The 9,006-nt window shown below is 40.0% G+C and overlaps 1 long non-coding RNA gene across 1 annotated transcript; it reads right to left on the reverse strand.

Moving 5' to 3' along the window:
• Nucleotides 1–2,773: 2,773 nt before the first annotated feature.
• On the reverse strand, nucleotides 2,774–7,276 carry LOC116374449 (uncharacterized). Its single transcript, XR_004210374.1, has 6 exons — nucleotides 6,965–7,276; nucleotides 6,591–6,684; nucleotides 6,195–6,479; nucleotides 5,846–6,025; nucleotides 5,620–5,747; nucleotides 2,774–5,536 (listed from the first exon to the last, which is right to left on the reverse strand). It is a non-coding gene; the product is annotated as an uncharacterized LOC116374449 (long non-coding RNA).
• Between the last annotated feature and the right edge of the window lie 1,730 nt (nucleotides 7,277–9,006).

Raw genomic sequence — 9,006 nt, forward strand, 5'->3', positions numbered from 1 at the left:
AGCATGCATAATAATACAGTCCACACTCAAAGGCAATTACTAGAATTAGTTTGATTTTGGAGTGTAGACTAGACCAATTATGTACCAAAGATATCTTAAATCAGTTTTTTTCTGCCATGTGTAATATGTGGTAATGCAGCTATGCGTATGCATAAGCGGTCACACCTTGATCTGTTTTACCTGTCTTTGTGATTGTCTCCACCCCACTCCAGGTGTCGCCCATCTTCCCCATTATCACTTATGTATTTATACCTATGTTCTCTGTTTGTCTGTTGCCAGTTTGTCTTGTTTGTCAAGGCACACAGCGTTTTTGTTCTCAGCCCTTGCTTTTCCCAGTCTCTCTTTTTCTCGCCCTCCTGGTTTGACCCTTGCCTGTGCTGACTCTGAGCCCGCCTGCCTGACCACTCAGCCTGACCCTGAGCCTGCCAGAACCTTTGCCCCACCTCTGGATTATTGACCTCTGCCCACCCTGAGCTTGCCTGCCATCTGGTATCGTTGCCTCACCTCTGGTTTATTGACCCCTGCCTGCCTTGACCTGTCTATTGCCTGCTCCTGTTGGATTATTAAACCATTGTTAATTTGACGTGTCTGCATCTGGGTCTTACCTTCATACCTGATATAAGCTTTAATATGCCTATAGGTGTTTTGAATTAATCATCACCTTAGAAATCGCTGTCCATTTCGTTATGTTTGGCTTTGAAACAATATCCACAACAACCATGTTTTCCACTCAGTTTCTTCAAAATGATCGATCACAGTGAGCTGAGTTTTAAAAGCATGATACTTTTTTGATTAGTGTTAAATGTGATTTTTGACTTCATTTGCAATGATGTTGGAGTGAGAGAGTGACAACAGAGCGCTGAGTACCAGGCCATTAGTGACCTGACAGTCTTAGAGAGTTGGGTACTACCAACACATGTCCAGAGTGCATAAAAGGAGATTACCATGACACAATTTAAAGTGGAGTTTGCCTGCAGTCACAACTGCCGGTGTGGCGGTAATACGGTCACCGCAACAGACCAAAAATCCCCTGATCCTTGTGTGTGTGCAAATATTTGAGAGAGCCATGGTACAGGGAAACACTGACAATGTAATTGACTTGGTGGGGATGTTTGCCACAGCGCTCAACGACAACACGCTGACAACGCTTCTCAACAATGTACAACATCATTGATCTGTGCTGCGGCGTTAATATGAAGACACTCTACATGAGCCATCAGTGGTGCATTCAAGAGTGACTGCAGACGAGACCCACCCATAGGACTCAATAGCACAGGTCAAAGGTGGGAGCACTCTTAAATGTCTGAAAGAAAGAGGGAGAGGTGGAGAGAAGAGGTAAGAAGAAAAGGTAAGAGACAGAAGCCAGATTTGTGTTAACATTTGAATTACTTGTGCAGATCTCAAGTTAGGATTCAGGCCTAATACAATATATATTCTCTTACACATTACCCTCTATTTCGGCTGCTTTGCTCCCCCCTGCCCCTTGAACCCTGATGTTAGAGGACACCAGCTAAAAAGGGAGACACGGCCCTGATATAGTGATGACAGGTTTCCTTAGTTGTACAGAAGCACAAAGATATGTTACAGTTGACAGATTTTTATATTGTTGTGATATCTGTACTCAAAAAAAGGTTCCTTGGGGTTCTACAGTATATACTGATAACAAGTTCAAACAGGTGCCATTAATACAGGTAACAAGTGGAGGACAGAGGAGCCTCTTACAGAAGAAGTTGCAGGTCTGTGAGAGACAGAAATCTTGCTTGTTTGTAGGTGACCAAATACTTATTTTCCACCATCATTTGCAAATAAATTCATTAAAAATCCTACAATGTGATTTTCTGGATTTTTTAAACTCATTTTGTCTGTCATAGTTGAAGTGTACCTATGATGAAAATTACAGGCCTCATCTTTTTAAGTGGGAGAACTTGCACTAAAGGGTTCTATGTGGAACCCAAAAGAATTCTCCCTGGAACCAAAAGGGTTCTCCTACAGGGATAGTTGAAGAACCCTTTTGGAATCCTTTTTTCTAAGAGAATATAAGATGCTGAGGGGGAAGTTGAGGGAAAGCATCATTACATTCAATAAGGAGGTTAACTGCATAATGTTAAAACTCCTTTTGGCAGCCATCCCTTGAACACGTGGTTTCTTCTTTTCATTACATATTTTTTAACATCCAAAATGTAACAAGTGCACCCTGGGCAGATGGAGAATGGGCAAGCTCCCCCAGAGGGCAAAACTTCATTTTTATATTTTGTTAAACCAACTGACAATGAAAAATGTTAAAGGGAAGAGAGGTCCCCTGCGTTGGATCAGAATGTGTGGAGAGAAAGACATGCCGTGTGAATCTGCTTGTGCACGTGCATGTCAGTCAGTCACGGGGAGCATCTGAATGCATCATGGAAGCGGATGGTGCCATGCATGTTTTTGCTCAGCTCTCCCCCTGCCTGTGTTTTTCCCCGATCCATAAACAATCCACACTCAATCCATGTTTTCTTCCCCCTCTCTTCTTTGATGGCTCAATGGACGTCGTGTGGGAGGTGAGCTTGCTTGTTTAACTGGCACAGTCATTCCATTTGACAAAATGTGATAGTTTTATGGTTTCCTTCATGTTCTCTTTCATTTTTATCTCATTTGTTTCTTTGATACATCCTGAAGTACTACATAAGTCGTTTTTGGGGGTATCTGTACTTTACTATTTTTGACAACTTTTACTTTACTACATTCCTAAAGAAAATCATGTACTTTTTACTCCATACATGTTCCCTGACACCTAAAAGTACTACACAGTAAATTTGAAAGTGTTAAATCAACACCTGGCCGGCATTGATAAAATGTAACACAAAGAGGTAATCAACACTTTGAGTGTTATAGTGACACTCACTAGTATTGATCTAGGGTGACTCCCATTAGAGTAACAATGTGTTTATTATTCAGTGTTAATTTACTCTTCCCCCATGTAAATGGAAATTATATTTTGTAAAATCACTTGGAATTTCACAATAAACTCAAGCAAAGCTGTTTCAACATTCAAATATGTTTCTCACAACCTATCCATAAGTCTCAGCCCTGGCTTAAACTGTTATCAAGTCACAGTAGGGGACAATGTAGTCAAGAAAATTGATTGCTCCATATGACATGAGCAAATTAAAAGGTTTGTGGTACATGATGTCATTTACATGAAATATCTTGCATGGTGGACTTTGCTTCAAAACAACTGTAAATGCATGCAAATGATCAAAACATAATGCTTCAAGAGCTGACCCAACCCAAAACAACATTTTCCTCTTTCAGAACAATAGCCGTAATCTTGTAAAATACTGGCATTTCAATGGCTACTTCACCACATATGACCAAATCAAGACTATATTCTATACCATGGGGCTTTACCCATTTAACTGACAAAACATTTGTGCACACTGAGACATTCAACTTGGCAGCGATCTCATGGCCTTCTTTCAGGTCATTAAGCCTTGATCTGAAGCTAGTCTATCCTGGCTGAACGTTGCCCAATTATATGCCATGTGATTTTGGTGTTCCTTGGCTAAGTTCATAGTGACATTCTTAAAACTCTACAATTATGTTTTGCCTTGTAGCGCATACACGAGTGAAGAATTGGCCCAATATTCCTTATACAATGAGGATATTGTATCGTGAAGTGGTGTTTCGGTAAACAGATTTCTGTCAGGAAACAGATACTTGAAAAGCCTATGATGTTCAGCAATTAACTGCTTCAGACAGATAGTCAATATTTACAATGTGTAGTAGTAACAGAAGTAGCTGCCAGTATTTATCATCTTACTGTAAGACAAGTTTTACCTCAAATTGTGCAACTCCTTCTAAAATGTCATGCATTATATCAACGGAAAAAGTGTCTGTCGTATTGAAGTACTGCAGAGAGTTCAGTAAGTAAGCATGCTTCACACCGTACACATGAGGTAGTGTTGGGTTTGACTGAATAGTTTGACAATGGTCTGAGTGCATGTGTTTTGTTCGTAAAGTCACACTTGGATCATCCTCAGAGAACAGTTTGAAAATCCACTTTCTCGGTGAGGCAAAAACCTCAACAAAAACGACCACTAAAAGATTCCACAAAACCAAACAGGCAATGTATACCAAGATTATCTCCAGTTACTTGGACGATACTGCCATGTATACGACCACTGAAGAAGGGAACTTCAATCCCCTCAGTCTCAAGCACTTTCAAATCGCTTACTATATGGAAGAGTGCACATAAGTGAATATTTACCAAAATGTAATAAAATTTGGGGTAAAATTTCTCAAAGTAAAGTTTATACCCCCCAACTTGTGAATACCCATTTTTGATCCCAATGGATTAGCAGTCTCAAAGTCATCATAAAAGAGTTGAATGTGCAATGCATTTTTCTCTTTAGAAAAGAGAGGATGTCTCTTCATATATAGTCCATCTTCCAAATCAAAGTAAACTCCATCTTTAAAATTGTGCCCCTAGTTAAACATGCCACTTGTGTTTGGGTTCTTCAAAATTGACTGCAATGTCTGGAGAGTTGGAACGTGAGAAAATGTATCAGTTATGACTATTTGATCATAAGTTCCAGTAGTGTTGTTTCTTCTATTGTCAAATCTAACACCAAGGACTTTCTCAACTGGTTGAACTGTTCCCCATTTTTGTATGAAATAAGCACTTCGTTTTCATACCGTATTCAACAATGTGCAAGGATTTTCAATATCCTGAAAAGAATGTTGGATTTTTCTGACAGTTTGTGTCTTTTGAAGATATACGTGTAAGAGCAGTCACTTTAGCTTGACCCAGTATCTCTTGAACTGCTTCTTCCATGGAAGATACAAAACTATTTACAGTCATCTGACCAACACATGCAGCCTGCAATTGTGCAATAGCAGACGTACACATATCAAGTGTGTTTTTGTTAGATATTGGTACAACATGGTTACAACTAGAATTTGAAGGGAAATTAGCATTATTTGGCTCACTACAATGGCTGTACTAACATCCAAGTTAGTGTTTAACAAAATGTGAGTCTCCAGAATGTGCCCTTCTCAACTGCTTCCTGAAGCCTGAAAATGTACCAAATACACGACAACAATCTGCTTGACCACAATCTGCTTGACCACAATCTGCTTGACCACATGTTAGTCTACGAGTTCTACCAGGGCACAATCCATGCATCAACTTGAGATGCCTCACGAACAAGTTGGTACTTCCATGACTAGCATGGCAAACTAAACATATCATTAGAACTTAATCAGCATTAGTACAGGAGTTTAGTTCTGAGCTCAGCAACCCTCGGAGTCTCCTTAACCTTCCCAATGTCTGTTGTATACGCTGTCTGTATGAAGGTGTACATGTTGCGCAGCATTGTATTGTATTGTAAAGCTCATCGAAGGCACCAAGAGCGCTCGTTGACTTGCACGGCAAGGCTCGCTTGTCCAGGAGGAAGAAGTAAGCGTGGATGCTGCTCTTCCTGGTCTCGACTGCAAGACGACATGGTTGGCGGCTCTGGTCAATCACATCAAGGTGCTCCTGGATACTGGTTCTTGCCTGAAGACGACAAAAACGAACACCATAATTAGTTCATCATAACGGCTGCAGCACTGTCCAAGAATAAGAATGCCAATACAAACCTTTTGGAATATCACAAGATGCCGTTCAGTTTGGGATGCAGACATCTTGCCTGGTCTTTTTCGGCCTTGTGATGAAGGAAGAATCAAATGGAGCAGGAGAAGGATGGACGAAGGATCATCGTCCCATCCTAAACAAAGAGATCCTGATTAAAATGGTAAATTCCATCAGTGACATTAACATTTCAGAGTTATTTGCAATATAAATGATCAATTATGATCATCTAACCATCAGCATTCGTGTCAGCTCCCTCATCAACTGCAGATTCTGCCATCTGGATCAGCTCCTGAAGTTCAGCTCCCTGAGTGGCCTTGCTTAGCATGATGGTATTTTGCTTGCATGTAGTCGGCCACCTCTCCAAAAACTTGTCTGATGCTCTCCAAACAGCAGCATAAAATCCTGTTCAATCTGAAACAAATAAGACAAAAACATTCCACTTCAACCTCCAAAACAGAGTCTGAGTAAATCACCAGCCCACACATTATTTGAACGACTATTACTGGCCAACCTAAATTGACATCTAGAGCTTAAATGCGATTTATACAACTTGAAACTGTTTTAATTCAAAAAGTCTTACCAAGCCCTTCACATCCAGAAAGCGTGGAAATTCAGTTAGGATGGTGGAGCATTTACCCGGGTCGTGGGTCATCTTCTTCCTGTACTCAAAGGTAAATTTCATGGCCTCTCAGCACTGGTCTACACTCAGGGTAGCCAAAGTGGATGGACTGGACTCCCTCTCAACAGTTGGCACTCCAGAGTATAGTTGAGTGGGTCGTTTCTCTGATGAAGCCAAATTCCTCTGAATGGTTTTGATTCTATACGAGAGGTACACTTCTCCACTATTAGGGTCGTAATAATGTTCCTTAAGAAAATGAACATGGTTACAAATCTTGAAAGAAAAAACAAATAACCAAGTCCCATTTGCTCAGATACTGTACCAGACGAATTAAACGCAGTTGTAATGTATACTTACATATCCATTTGTGATGTAGGGATCCTTCAGGTATGGGAACAAGGACACAATGCCTTGTGCAAACGTTTCTCACACACTGCACGGTGGTGATGTCCTGGCAAAAATATAATGTTATGTTTAGGCAGCAATCAGAATCTCCACAAGCAGCACTGGTCCCCAGTCAGCTAAATATCAGGAGTGATTTTTTTAATCAGTATCATGCCCATCGAGTTTGATACAAGATATATCTTCTACCAATAGCAGTGGATGGTCAGCAGTAGCTTAACCAATTATGTGACTGAGATACTGATACAGAAGTCATTTTTAACATTCAGCAGATATGGGAGCAAGTAACACTCAACCATTTTTATTTGGAATCTTTCCTTTAAACTTACCCATGAGTCTCTGTCATCGCCGAAAACAAGAACGTTGATCATCTTTCAACTGGTGAGGTCAGTCAGGCTTTTAGTTTTGGAGTATTCCTTGATGACAACCTCTCCACCAGGCTTTTAGTTTTGGAGTATTCCTTGATGACAACCTCTCCACCAGGCTTTTAGTTTTGGAGTATTCCTTGATGACAACCTCTCCACCAGGCTTTTAGTTTTGGAGTATTCCTTGATGACAACCTCCACCAGGCTTTTAGTTTTGGAGTATTCCTTGATGACAACCTCCACCAGGCTTTTTTTCCCCAGTATGCTCTCTATTAGCTGTACAAAAAAAGTGAAGCAATGAAAAATCGATTTGATTTGAAGTGAATTGAAGAATGATTTTACAAACGTAAATTTTTTGCTTCACCATCAGATATTTGACGCTTTCTGATTAACTCACCTTAATCAGATTAGTCCTCAATATATAGTAAGCAGCCAAAATAAAGAGAACAAACTAGCATGAGGCGAAAAAAGCTTGGTGTTGAAATGAGACGCGCCCATGGAACCGTGGAGCAGACTAACTGCACAGGAGAGGGGTGAGCTAGTTAGCTAGCAACTCTAACATTAGCTGCACACACACACACACTCAAAACCGTTAGACTATTTATGTTACACTGCAGTCTGACAACCATGTATCAAAATGCTAAATAATATCAGTGAAATAGTTGTTTAAAACTCACCTTTGTGGGGAACACATTAGGATTTTGTTGATCCAACAATGGTGTCGATAAAAGAGGAAATTTGAACACAGAAACTGAATTTATGGGTGGGGTTGTGATGTTTACACTGACTGAGTGAAAGTCTACACCAGTAGAGTAAAATTGTACACCTTAGCAATTAACACCAGGAGAGGAGGACCAAGGTGCAGAATGGTAAGTGTTCATATTTTAAATATTTTAATGAACACTGAAACCGAACAATAAACAACCAACGAACAGTCCTGTAAGGTACAACACTAAACAGAAAAATAACCACCCACAAAACACAATGGAAAACAGGCTACCTAAATATGGTTCTCAATCAGGGACAACGATTGACAGCTGCCTCTGATTGAGAACCATACCAGGCCAAACACAGAAATAGAAAATCATAGACAAACTAACATAGACAACCCACCCAACACACGCCCTGACCATACTAAAACAACAGACAAAACAAAGGAACTAAGGTCAGAACGTGACAAGACCACCCCTGATCATCCGTACTGCCGCTGATCTGACAGAGTTACTAAACACACATGCTTTGTATGTAAATTATGTCTGAGTGTTGGAGTGTGCCCCTTGCTATCTGTAAATTAAAAACAAAAAAATTGTGCTAACTGGTTTGCTTAATAAAAGGAATTTGAAATTATTTACACTTTTACTTTCACTTTTGATACTTAAGTATATTTGGCCAATTACATTGACTTTTGATACTTAAGTGTATTTAAAACCAAATACTTTGACTTTTACTCAATTAATATTTGACTTTTTGACTTTTACTTCAGTCATTTTCTATTAAGGTGTCTTTACTTTTACTCAAGTATGACAATTGAGTACTTTTTCCACCACTGTCCATTATCATATGAATCGAATAAACTGTCAATTTGTGTTGACATGGCTAGAAACTGGGTCCATGTTTTGGAATGCATACACAACAGTTTCCCAAAGTTTGACTTCCTAGTGGGGATTCTCTTTCAATCACACTCGCATGCCCTAAAACAACACTACAGTATTGTTTTGAAAAGTTGAACAAATCCTTGTCAGAAAAAAAACGAACTACATTGCCCTTGGAACAGGCCCAGCGGCAGGATTAACTTGGCAAGAGGGGCATCAGAAATGACTTAGGGGGCAAGTTATGTACAATACCCATCAATGCAGTTACTGTAATAACACTTCCCCATGCCAATACAATGCATTTCCAATCGCGTAAAGCAAACAATAATGTTTGCACCACCGCGATTTATCGGTACAATGCAGCTTCGACGCAACTATCAAACTGTCTTCTCACAAGAGTGCGATACTTTGCTG

Source organism: Oncorhynchus kisutch, linkage group LG6, assembly GCF_002021735.2.
Source record: "Oncorhynchus kisutch isolate 150728-3 linkage group LG6, Okis_V2, whole genome shotgun sequence".
Lineage (NCBI taxonomy): Eukaryota > Metazoa > Chordata > Actinopteri > Salmoniformes > Salmonidae > Oncorhynchus > Oncorhynchus kisutch.